The 12,215-nt window shown below is 35.3% G+C and overlaps 1 protein-coding gene and 1 long non-coding RNA gene across 2 annotated transcripts in view; one reads left to right on the top strand and one right to left on the bottom strand.

Annotated features, from left to right (window-relative positions):
- The window catches only part of msi (RNA-binding protein musashi), a 631,163-nt gene that overhangs the window by 192,043 nt on the left and 426,905 nt on the right, over positions 1-12,215 (bottom strand). The gene's annotated exons all lie outside the window — the stretch shown is intronic.
- On the top strand, positions 6,938-11,222 carry LOC141461162 (uncharacterized). Its single transcript, XR_012462635.1, has 3 exons — positions 6,938-8,072; positions 10,326-10,449; positions 10,711-11,222. It is a non-coding gene; the product is annotated as an uncharacterized lncRNA (long non-coding RNA).

Here is a 12,215-nt window from a genome sequence, read left to right as displayed (position 1 = left end):
TTTATAAGTGGTTTCAAAATTTTCGGAGTGGCCATATGGGCACAAGTGACGCTGAACGTCCTGGATGCCCTGTTGAGGTTACTACTCCAGAAATCATTGATAAAATCCATGATATGATGATGGATGACAGAAGAGTGAAGGTGCGTGAGATTGCTAGTGCTGTGGGCATCTCGAATGAACGGGTACATAATATTTTGCATCAACATTTGGACATGACAAAGCTATCCGCAAGATGGGTGCCGCGATTGCTCACGCTTGACCAAAAATGAAATCGTGTGAAGTGTTGCAAGGACGGTTTGCAGCTGTTCCAGAAGAATCCGCAGGACTTTAAGCGTCGTTTCGTCACTGTGGATGAAACATGGATACATCACTACACTACTGAGACCAAAGAACAATCTAAACAATGGGTTACCAAGGGGGAATCTGCGCCAAAAAAGGCGAAGACCGTTCCTTCGGCCGGAAAGATTATGGCGACTGTCTTTTGGGATTTGCAAGGAATAATCCTCATCGACTATCTGGAAAAGGGTAAAACTATTACAGGTGCATATTATTCATCGGTATTGGACCGTTTGAAAACCGAGCTGCAAGAAAAACGCCCACGATTGGCCCACAAAAAAGTCCTTTTCCATCACGACAACGCACCAGTTCACACCTCAGCAGTTGTGGTCGCAAAATTAATGGAAATAGGGTTCCAACTCGTTTCACATCCCGCCTATTCTCCAGACTTGGCTCCCTCGGACTACTATTTGTTCCCCAATATGAAGAAATGGCTGGCGGGAAAAAAATTTTATTCAAACGAGGAGGTGATTGCAGAGAGGAATGGCTATTTTTCAGACTTGGACAAATCCTATTATTCGGAAGGGATCAACAAACTAGAGCAGCGATGGACGAAGTGTATGAGCCTAAAAGAAGACTATGTTGAAAAATAAAAAAGGTTTACCCCAAAAAATTAAGTAGTTTTTATTTTTGCACGGACTTTTCAAACGACCCTCGTATGAGGAGAGTAGATCACGGGACCATCTTCTCTTCAATCTCCTTGGAGGATTACCTAGTATTGCGGAAGAAGATAGGTGTCCAATTAAAGGATTACGATGAGCTACTGAAAAGAAACGTTATTTAAAAGTTTTCTCTTTAGCAAATTTAACTAGCAAGTTCGCCTCAGAACCACGTAGTTTTCTTTGAAAGTACTCCCCCGCCTTAAGAACAGTGTTTTCTCTCGTCACAAATACCCTCACTATCATGAACATTTGAACTTCCAGAAAAGAGGAACATCTAAGAGCCGTTAGCTGGATTCAAATCCAGGATATCCGTGAGATTTGTACGCTAAAAAGCACACAGCTAATTCCATTCCTGATCAGTTTCCGTTTCCGTTTACGCTAATACTACAAACAATTTAAGATGGAAGATTTGCGAGGAATCGGTCAAATAAAACAACTCGTCTCTTTGCCAACGTTTCGACAAATATATTGCCCTCTTCAGGGCCTGGATATTACATAAGTTTCAATAATTATAAAGAATTTATTGTATTTTACTGTTTATTTTTGTATTACTGATTTTTACTGTTTTTTCTATGTTACTGACTCTGTAAATTGTTTTGTATTTGTAATATCCAGGCCCTGAAGAGGACAATATATTTGTTGAAACGTTGGCAAAGAGACGAGTTGTTTTATTTGACCGATTCCTCGCAAATCTTCCATCCTAAGTTTAACAATTTACGGTCACGAAACCTATATATTCATATAATAATAATAATAATAATAATAATAATAATAATAATAATAATAATAATAATAATAATAATAAGCCTTTATTTACATATTTTACAGAATAATAACACAAATAAATATACATCTCTCAGTTTAAATAAGACCAAAAATTAAAAAAATAAATAAAATAAAACTTCACTGATATAAATCATTATTCATTGAACCATTCTGCTGTAAAATATGTAGGCCTTCCCATAGGGGAGTTTTTGGTCCTTTGACGGTGACCAGCCGTACCTAAGGATAAGAGTTCCCTAATTTCTCCATCTGCTCACATTTCTTGTTCCAGTAGGCTCTGTCTTCCGCTTTCCTCATCCAGCTGACTCCCTCTTCTTCCCTTATCTCGTCTGACCATCTTTTTCGCTGTCTACCTTTTTTCCTTTTTCCTTCTAAAGGTAACCACTCAGTAACCAACCTTGTCCATCTGTGGGTATCCGTTCTGGCCAAATGTCCAGCCCACTCCCACTTTAACTTCTTGCAGCACCGAGCAGCGTCTCTCATTGAAGTTCTTTCCCTTATAATTTGGCTTCTGATCCTGTCTCTTCTCTTTATACTTAGCATGCTTCTCTCAACGCTTCTTTGCCAAATTTCTATTTTCTTCTCTACTGCTTTTGTGGTCGACCAAGTTTGGCATCCATAAGTCAGCACAGGAAGTATATTGCAGTTGAGTACATAGCTCTTCCATTTAATGTCTATGTTTGCCTTCGTTATGCATGTCAAGGACCAATATTTTCACCAAGACAGAGCGATGCGCCTCTGAATTTCTTTTTGGAGCCTGTTTTGAAAAGAGACTGTTTGACCCAGATAAACAACATCTTCAACAACTTCAATACTGGGATGCTGTATTCTTATCCGACTAACCACGCTATTTGTAATGACTTTAGTTATATTCATACTACAAACAATAATAAATACCTTTGGATGTTGAAATATTTAGGGTACTCAATCTCTATATACATGGTTTTTATAGTTGAATTATTACGTAATTTAATTTGCGTAAATTTCTGATTAAATCGTTACGAAATCAAATAATATAGTATTTATTCTCAGACGAAAAATCCTACCTCCCATCATCTTGAACCAAACTCCTGTACCAACTGTGGACAAAGTACGCTACCTAGAAGCAAACGGTTGACATGGAATCCCCCATACTAGACTGAAAAGACAAGAAACTAACCAACGCTACAAAACTTCTCGCCAGACTACTTGACAAACGTTCGAAACTTAACCTACATAACTAAAGACTCTTTTATATCTACTGTTACTGCGACCTATTTGGTCGTACGGCAACGAAGTATGGGGATCGACTAAACGTTCCAACTCACTATGCCCCCCAGATATTACAATAAAAAATACTACGAAAACTTCTTAAGGTCCATTCTATATTTCTAACCTCATCATTCATAATGATCTCAAAATCCCTTTCATTAACGACCTTTCTAAAACTCGTTTCATAAAATTTTATTCCTTTACAGCAGCCTAATCCCTAATCCTTTAATTGAACACTTATCTTCTTCCACATTACCAGGTAATCCTCCAAGGAGATTGAAGAGGAGATGGCCCCCGCGATCTACTCTCCTCATAATAGCAGTATAGTGCATCTATTCACGTTAATGGAGTGTCGCCACTGGGTGCCTTCTCCAATCTTCAATCAAGACATCGCATTTGCTTGTTGCAACAACCGTTGCAGTCGCAAATTTCAATAAAAAATTTAAATGATAAATAAATGTAACTAACTTATTAAGATTTATACAATTTTTAACAATAATTTTTGTTAAAAACGAAGAGAGCGCGTTAACATCAAAAGGGGAGCAGCGCCTAAAGGGTCTTTCAATGCATAGTATTTTCTCTATGCAGAAGTGAATTAAGAAATGAACTTCACCAAAATGTGAAGTACTCCAAGGGACGTTTTATTGTTGGATATTTATAATACAAAAATAGGAAGTCAACAAAAAAATAAAATTCTTGACACTTGGAAGTTATACTAAAAAGTAAGATATTTGCCTAATATCAATTGTGTTCGTTACAATAAATACTAAATAAAATACTACTGAAGGTCACAGAAAACCAGAACCCATATTAACATCAATACTGACGCTGAAAAAATTCCAAATCAAAAACTGCTAGCTATACGAGGGATAAAATCAGCTATATTTTGAATCGTTCTAACATTCTATCCGTTAATAGACAAGTAAATGGGATTTATAAATTTTGCCCTGATTTAAATCAGGAAATTGTATTTGATTCTCAGTGGGAATCAATTGTTGTTAAGAAAAAGCGCACGCAAGGGGAGTTTCAAGAACATAATAACAACTATTTATTGATTTTTATTCATTTACTTTGATTCTCCATTTGTCAAAGCCAAGAAATTGATGGTAATTTTAGTAGTTACTGAGGGCTGCAACAGGATCTGCGTTCTGTTATAGAATGCTGCATAGCAGACGGACGTGGCAAAAAAAAGAAGAAAAAACTATGCTAGGGTTAGTTAGTAGGTCAGCCGAAAAATTACAGTAACGCAGAAGGAGCAGGTGTAGATTCCTGAGGGACCATTGTGGACGGGCAAGGAAAAATAGTGTTTTTTAAAAGCTTCTCTTTGGGTGTAGAGTTAGAACAAAATGCAATTGAAAGTGTACAACTCAACTCAAGCCAAATGGTTGAATCGACAGATCAGAAGTAGTATCGACAACTATTCACCTAGAACTAGACCTTGGAGCCATTACAATGGTTCGTGGATCGATTTAGTTTTCTCCGCAAGTCCTAATCGTTTCTTGGTTTGTTAGGAGTAGCCAGCCTTTGTGAGGTAGAAGAAGCGGTTGAATATGTTACTTTTATTCGAAGGGCTAGCTTGGATGAGGTTACCTCCAGCCAAGAAGCAAGATTACAGTCAAACTGAATGCAATTGTCACTCCTCAAGCTTCTCAAGAAAATGGAATTCTAAAAAATCTAAATGCTTAGAACCCATCTGGATATCAAAACCACCAATCCAATCCAAAATCTAATCTAGACTAAGTGGGCCAATCTAATTTTTGAGACTTTTTCAATACAATTCCTGCAGAGTGGATGAACTTTCAAGGATCATTTTGTCGTCCTGCGATATCTTTCTAGAAGATTACAATCTTATTGTCAACTCTAACCTACACACTATCACTAGCGCATCCTATTTGCGCTTTCATTCGTACACCATGCAAGTCAGTACTACTAAAGCTAGAACTCCTACTTTACAATTATATTTTCTAGTTCTACTAATACGTAAAAAACTATAGCAATTGCGTCAATTTTTCAAATTCAATTTCTATTTAAAATACGGCAAACACTTTCATTGGATCTATTTTCCTTAAAAAAAATTGATATTTAGGTGGCATGACACTTTAAACCTACTCTCCGTTTACGAATAATTTACACCACTTCCTTCAAACTCCGTTAATTTAAAAACAGGAATTTCCTATAGAAACTTCTAAATCGAAAATCAGCAAGATCCTTTTGTCAAGTATATAGAAGAAAACACAGAAAAAATCTAGACTAATTTTTTAAAAATAAGTCTCACAACAGAGAAAATACGTGTATATGTACAAGAAAAAACATAAAAGATAACATGTAATTGATTGTTGAACTGTTCAAAACACTTTAATTATAGCCAATTGCATTGTTCAATTTTTTAGCTAAACACAGGAGTGGGAATTAGCCAATCAATTGATTATCCAACTATTAAATGAGTTATTTACTTTGAATGCATCGTTCATTGTTTGAATCGCTTCTTTTTTATAAACTGTAACGCCTTTGTCTTATTTTTGATTGAGTATTTTCATATAGTTTATTGTTAGTTTAATATTTGTAAATTGAAACGAGGAGTCCTAGAATGAAGCTCATTAACAACTGAAATATTTGTCTCTTTATTTGTACATAATTTCTCGTCTTGATCTAATTTACATAAAGTGCTTGGCTAGAATTAACCTCACTCTAGTTCAACAGAAAATACAATTAATTTAATATATCAACTTTAGTGCTAATTTACATTAACAATTAGATATTATAGATGTTAATTACAATTCTGAATGTTGAATATATAATAATAACGGTAGAAAGGTAATCAAGTAAGATCATTGTTGTTTTATAAAGTTTATATAGTCAAGTGAGAAACTGATGCTTTTCTAGCCAAAGATTTTTAAAATATGATACCTAAAAACGGGAAAGCGAATTCATAATATTGACCAGATTAGAAATAAAGTTAAAAGAAAAAACCGAAGCAAAGGCAACGATAGCGATGTCCTAAAAAGGACTTCAACGACAAAAGGAAAGTATAAACAATAATAAAATAAAATACGAAATGGATGTGTAATCAAATGCAGATAACAAAGATGCAGTAACGAAGCAGAAGAAAAAAATAAATAAAAACAAAGAGTCGGTGACGAAAATCGCTGAAAGAGTGCCAAGGAAGAGAAGTACGTCACGAAGAATGATGCAAAGAAGTCACAAAGAAACTGAAAAGTCAACAGGAGAAGAAGAATGTGACAAAGATGAATGGAAAAAGATGAAACACGTGAAGGTGGTGATGATGACAAACTAATAGAAACACAAAGAGAGATTTAGGGCGGTAAACTTGCCCTTAGGCTTCAGAATAAATGGATCCATGAATATTGCTACGCTACTATATCCGCAAAGGTAAAACCAGAACTTAAAATAGTAAGCCCTGCGGGAAGTGTTGAAAATATAATAATAATAATGGCAATGTTAGAAATGTAATTATATTTTATGTACCCTATTAAAACTGTCCGCTAGGGTTGATTGTCAAAAAGTGCACAGAAAAAGGGTAACGTTGAAAAACACCCAACTTTGACAATTTTTTTCTTTTTTCCTATAAAAGATAAAATTCCCAAATTTTTTTTAAAATATGGGGCAAATCCTCCTTTATAACTGTAATTTTTTGCAACAACCCAGTTCAAAAAGATTTCGAGAAAAAAGTTGCCTGCAATTGGGGGAAAAAACGGCATTGTTTTAGATATAAAATAAATTAAAATTAAGTTCCATATTTTTTGGCAAGGAATAAAAGTCTAATTACAGAATATTTTGTATTTTGTAAAACTGTAATTTAACTAGATACAATTATATATATATTTTTTTTTCACTTTATTTGTATATTTACAACTGCAACAATTGTTGCGTCAAGTAAATTTGATCTTACTGGTTCAGTTCACTTGTAATGTCATGGTTAGAGCAATCACCCACTGGTGAAACTCTTTCACAATTATTTAATCACAACAAATCTCTAGGCCATTTTCGCTTCAAGCGACGAGGAGGACTGTCGGGAAGGTGAGGAGAGGAGAGTTGTTGGACAAGAGGATTAGGATGGAGAGCTAGGAGGCTGTGAAAGTTGCGGTAGCGAGACTTTATTAGGTCAGTGACAAAAGCGATGTGTAGGTCAGTGTGTATGGTAAGGTTAGAAATGTAGTATGGAGCATTCAGGATTTTCCTTAGGATTTTAGATTGTAATCTCTCTAGACGTTTGGAGTTAAAGGGTTTGGTTGAGCCCCACACTTCTGCTCCATATGTCCATAAGGGTCTTAACAGGGTCTTGTAAATAGTCAGTTTGTGATTCACGTCGAGTTTGGATCTGCGGTCAAGTAGTCTACTAAGTAGCTTGTAGCGTCTGTTCACGTCTTGTCGTTTCAGTCGAGTATGTGGGTTCCAGGTGAGTCTCTTGTCAATGTACAGTCCTAAGTATCGTACTACGTCAGCTGGAGGAATCGTTACATCGTTCAGTTGAACTGGTGGACTCGCAGATTTTCTTAAAGTAAACGTAATGTGTACTGACTTTTGTTCATTAATTTTAATTTTCCATTTTCGGAACCAGGTTTCGAGAAGCTTTAAGTGAGTTTGAATGTTCTGAGTGGCTTGGACCGGATCGGAGTGAGATGAAAGAATAGCAGTATCATCAGCGAATGTTGAAACTATTGTATTTTTGGGAAAGAGGTAAGTCAGCGGTGTATATTACAAAAAGGAAAGGGCCCAGTATGCTTCCTTGAGGGACACCAGCTTTTATGGGTATAAAGGACGAGAGGGCCTGCCCTTGACGAACGCGGCAGTACCGATCGGTTAAATAAGATTTTAAGATCAGATAGTAGGTGAAAGGAAGATGATTTTTAAGTTTGTGCAGTAAGCCCGAATGCCAGACCCGATCAAAGGCCTGAGCCACATCGAGAAAGACACCCGAACAGTACTGTTTACGCTCCAAAGAAGAGGATATGGTATCTATTACACGGTGCAGCTGTTGAGTTGTTGAATGAAATGCGCGAAAACCAAATTGATGTTCAGGTATTTATTTAAAAATTAATTTAAGAAATAGTTTATGTTTTACTTGGACTTGAAGGGGTCACTTTGTTTGCTGTAATTTGGTTGAGCCTGTATTAAAATCTTCTTGAATGTCTCAGCCAATGTTGATTAACAGCCATCTATTCGCAATTTTGGCCGCAAACCCAGCTTACCTATTAGTGAGTTCTGCCAAACGAGAATACCATTTCTCTATCTGTGAAAAAACTAGCGATAATGCAAGATATCGGCTTATTAGTAGAGAGTTTACAGGCTATTTCTTTTAAGGCTAAAGTCTGCTTTATCCAGAGTCAATATTAAGTTGCATTTTTTGTTCCTTAACTTGGCTTTTGGTTCTAAAACTTATCTTCTTTCAGCTTCTAAACTATTCCCACTGCCGAAAATGTTAATGTTGCTTATCAGCTTACGTTACATTATACCCAAACATATTTTATTCAAATACTACATCATTGTTTTGTAATATTCAATCTTTTTAGAAATTTCGTTACAAAATATTATGTAGTTCGATTTTTAAGATACCATTTTCCTTCTCTAACCAAAGCGGGCCGTAATGCTGGGCTGCAGTTTTGGTTTCAAATTTATGTTTGGCCATTACAATTTACACGCCCATTTAGGGCCCTATTAGCAATGATTTATAATTTTTTTTTTTTTTTTTTAATGCTGCAGTGAGCATTTTCCAACTGCTCTTAGTTGGCTAGCTAGAAAAATATATTTTTTCAATATAGACCAGCTTCAGCTAGCTAGTATTTCTTTCTTCGCTGCATTTCTCAGCTCTTATTTCTTGCAAAAGAGTTTCTAATGAAATATTCATTAACCTGCAAAGGTTTTCTGTTTTTGGATTTTTTCGTCAAGTATTCAGTGAAAAGCTGAACGTTCCTAGCTGTTATCCTGTCTATTAATAATTGAGCAAGAAAAACGTTTATTTCAATTAAAACTAAACGGAAAAGGAAGTAAGCTAGTCAGAATCCTTTACGAGCTGAGAAGTTGCATCTACAGTGGAACCTCGCATAACGAGCACCTCGCTTAACGAGTAATTCGCATAACGAGTAAAACAAATTGATTCTTATAGCGAGCGATGTTTCGCATAACGATAGTTTTCTAATGACATTTCGCTGACTGCGCAGTTTTCGCTGACTCATCGAAAACTGCGCATTCTTCGATTAGTCATTCCTGTTTACGCATATGCGTTTCATATTCTCCACGTAATCTAATGCACTGATACAGTCGAAACCGAACTTCACCGAATGAGTGGTGTATAGGGAAAGTCCATATAGTGACATTTGTGTTTAAATATTGTAACGAAGTTGACTTGGGCAGAGAAGAAAGGCTTAGATTGTTCTAGGGGTTGAACGATCATAGTCAAGAGCTATCCACAGAGGAACTTGTTGAGTTGCAACACATTTCACAACAAGAATTGGTGGAAGAGAATTTATTAGACAAAGAGGAGAAAATATCAGAGGAACAACAATCTTCCAGCGCAATAAGAGAAATGTTGAAAGCATGGGAAACTGTTGCAACACACGTAGAAAACTATCACCCGAATAAGGCTGTGGCTATGCGATCTATAAATTTATTTAATGATAATGCTGTGTCACATTTTGAAGACATTTTGAAGCGACGGCAGAAACAAGGAACATTGGACAAATTTATAATTAAAAAGGATTAATTATGAATGTACATATTTATCTCAATTAATATATGTAATTTATATTATATTACATCATATGTACATATTATGTATATAATTTTTTCGAAATAAATGTTATAAAAAAAAATTTTATCAATATTTTTTTTGCATGGAACCAATTATCCCCTTTTATTTTAATTTAAATGAAAAAAATTGTTTCGCTTAACGAGTATTTCGCTTAACGAGTAAGGTTCTGGAACGAATTATGCTCGTTAAGCGAGGTTCGACTGTATTAGATTTTTGTCTAAACCTGTTCTCAACGAAGACTGTTGAACGTTCGACCTCTTTGACTAGAAAGGAAACTGATTGTACTAGATTCAGTTTTATCGAAAGCGAATAGAAACTCAGAGCAACATTAAAACAGCGACATTTATCAACCACTTTATTTATTATTGGACACTTTGCAAGGACAAAAAAGCAGTCAAAAAATATTGGTTCTTTCAGGAGATCGTTCACGAATTTGGAATTTCTGTGGCACTGTACCGTTCAAGCCAATAACCTCTTCTTCAATAACCTGTAAACAACTTGTCATTTTTTTTTTTTTTTTACAGAATCTAGAATCTCTGTGGAGAAATCATTGAAAAGTCCAGTGTGGGCATGATTCCGACTTTTCAAAAATGTTTTTGTTTTTGACGTAATCACTACTCCAACTTGTTTGTATCCCTGATGATAGAGGTAAATTATACACAAAAGAAAAGAATATACTTAAGAATAAGATTTATAATTGCGAATCCATCGATACTCTAATAACGTTAAAAATAAGTGAAATAATTAAGTACTTAATTACATAATTTAGAATCAGAAACATGCTTTACAATCAAGGACTTTTTTTTCTCTGATTAACGTGTACAAATATATAGCGTTCTTGATGGTTTAAAAATAGGTTATGTTCGCTAAATTGTAAAGGTAAATTAGTGTTTTGCGTGTTTGAATAAGGTTTCTTAGAAGGACCTTCAAGAATAGGGCAGCATCTAATGCACAGTGAAACCGCAAGATTAGATTAGATTAGAGCATAAGCCATTTCTTGTTATTCCCCAGGCACTGCAACGAAAAGAAGCTTAGATAGACAAACGTACGTATTTGCAATTTGATAATTTGGAAATTGTCAGCATTACCTAAATAATATTCTAAATTCTAAAATTACAGTTTTAATTATTATTCAAAGTTTTGCTTCCAATAATTTCCAACTTGAAGTCTTAATACGTCAATAATTCCAAATGTCTAAGCCGTAATGAAAGATTTAAATTATGAAACCCGAGGACTATTAAATGTTTTCATAGATAATTTTAGATACATCTTCCCAGCATTCTGTAGGTTCTAAAATTTGCATACAATGCCTACTAATTGATCTGCACATAATTTTTTACCGAACAGTTTGAATTTAAGACAGTACTGTCCAAACTGAGAAACAGGCTTCTCAATCATTACTTTTATTTGTAAAAATTTGTAAAAACAATGAAATATTTAGATCTGAAACTTTTTTTGCTTCTTGAATCAGTTATCAATCACGAAAAACATCAGGAATAACTTAGTTCTTTAAATCAAGCTAATGCTTGAAATTGCTAAGAAATAACTATCATTGCATGAGAAGGTAAACTGTTGTCTGTCAACATAATTAACATAAGTTCCATAACTGCTTTTTGATTTGCTCCACAATTACTGATATTCGCTGGCTAGAAAATGTATAGAACACTTATTGTCTTTCGAAAAGCAATACTGACTGGTTTCTTAAAATTGCCAAAAAAATATTGAACATCCAACGTTTTTATCAGATCATTTTTAAACATATGATTTAGCCACGTCAAAGAATTGAACAGTTCAAAATACACGATACACATACGAGACTTTTCGTTTGAAAAGTCCGTGCAAAAATAAAAACTACTTAATTTTTTGGGGTAAACCTTTTTTATTTTTCAACATAGTCTCCTTTTAGGCTTATACACTTCGTCCAACGCTGCTCTAGTTTGTTGATCCCTTCCGAATAATAGGATTTGTCCAAGTCTGAAAAATAGCCATTCGTTTCTGCAATCACCTCCTCGTTTGAATAAAATCTTTTTCTCGCCAGCCATTTCTTCATATTGGGGAACAAATAGTAGTCCGAGGGAGCCAAGTCTGGAGAATAGGGGGGATGTGAAACGAGTTGGAACCCTATTTCCATTAATTTTGCGACCACAACTGCTGAGGTGTGAGCTGGTGCGTTGTCGTGATGGAAAAGGACTTTTTTGTGGGCCAATCGTGGGCGTTTTTCTTGCAGCTCGGTTTTCAAACGGTCCAATAAAGATGAATAATATGCACCTGTAATAGTTTTACCCTTTTCCAGATAGTCGATGAGGATTATTCCTTGCGAATCCCAAAAGACAGTCGCCATAATCTTTCCGGCCGAAGGAACGGTCTTCGCCTTTTTTTGCGCAGATTCCCCCTTGGTAACCCATTGTTTAGAT

This window comes from Rhodnius prolixus, unplaced genomic scaffold (assembly GCF_049639745.1).
Source record: "Rhodnius prolixus isolate KJV_2025 unplaced genomic scaffold, Rpr scaffold_6, whole genome shotgun sequence".
Lineage (NCBI taxonomy): Eukaryota > Metazoa > Arthropoda > Insecta > Hemiptera > Reduviidae > Rhodnius > Rhodnius prolixus.
The sequence above is the reverse complement of the archived record's forward strand: the minus strand, read 5'-3'. Positions and strand labels throughout refer to the sequence as shown.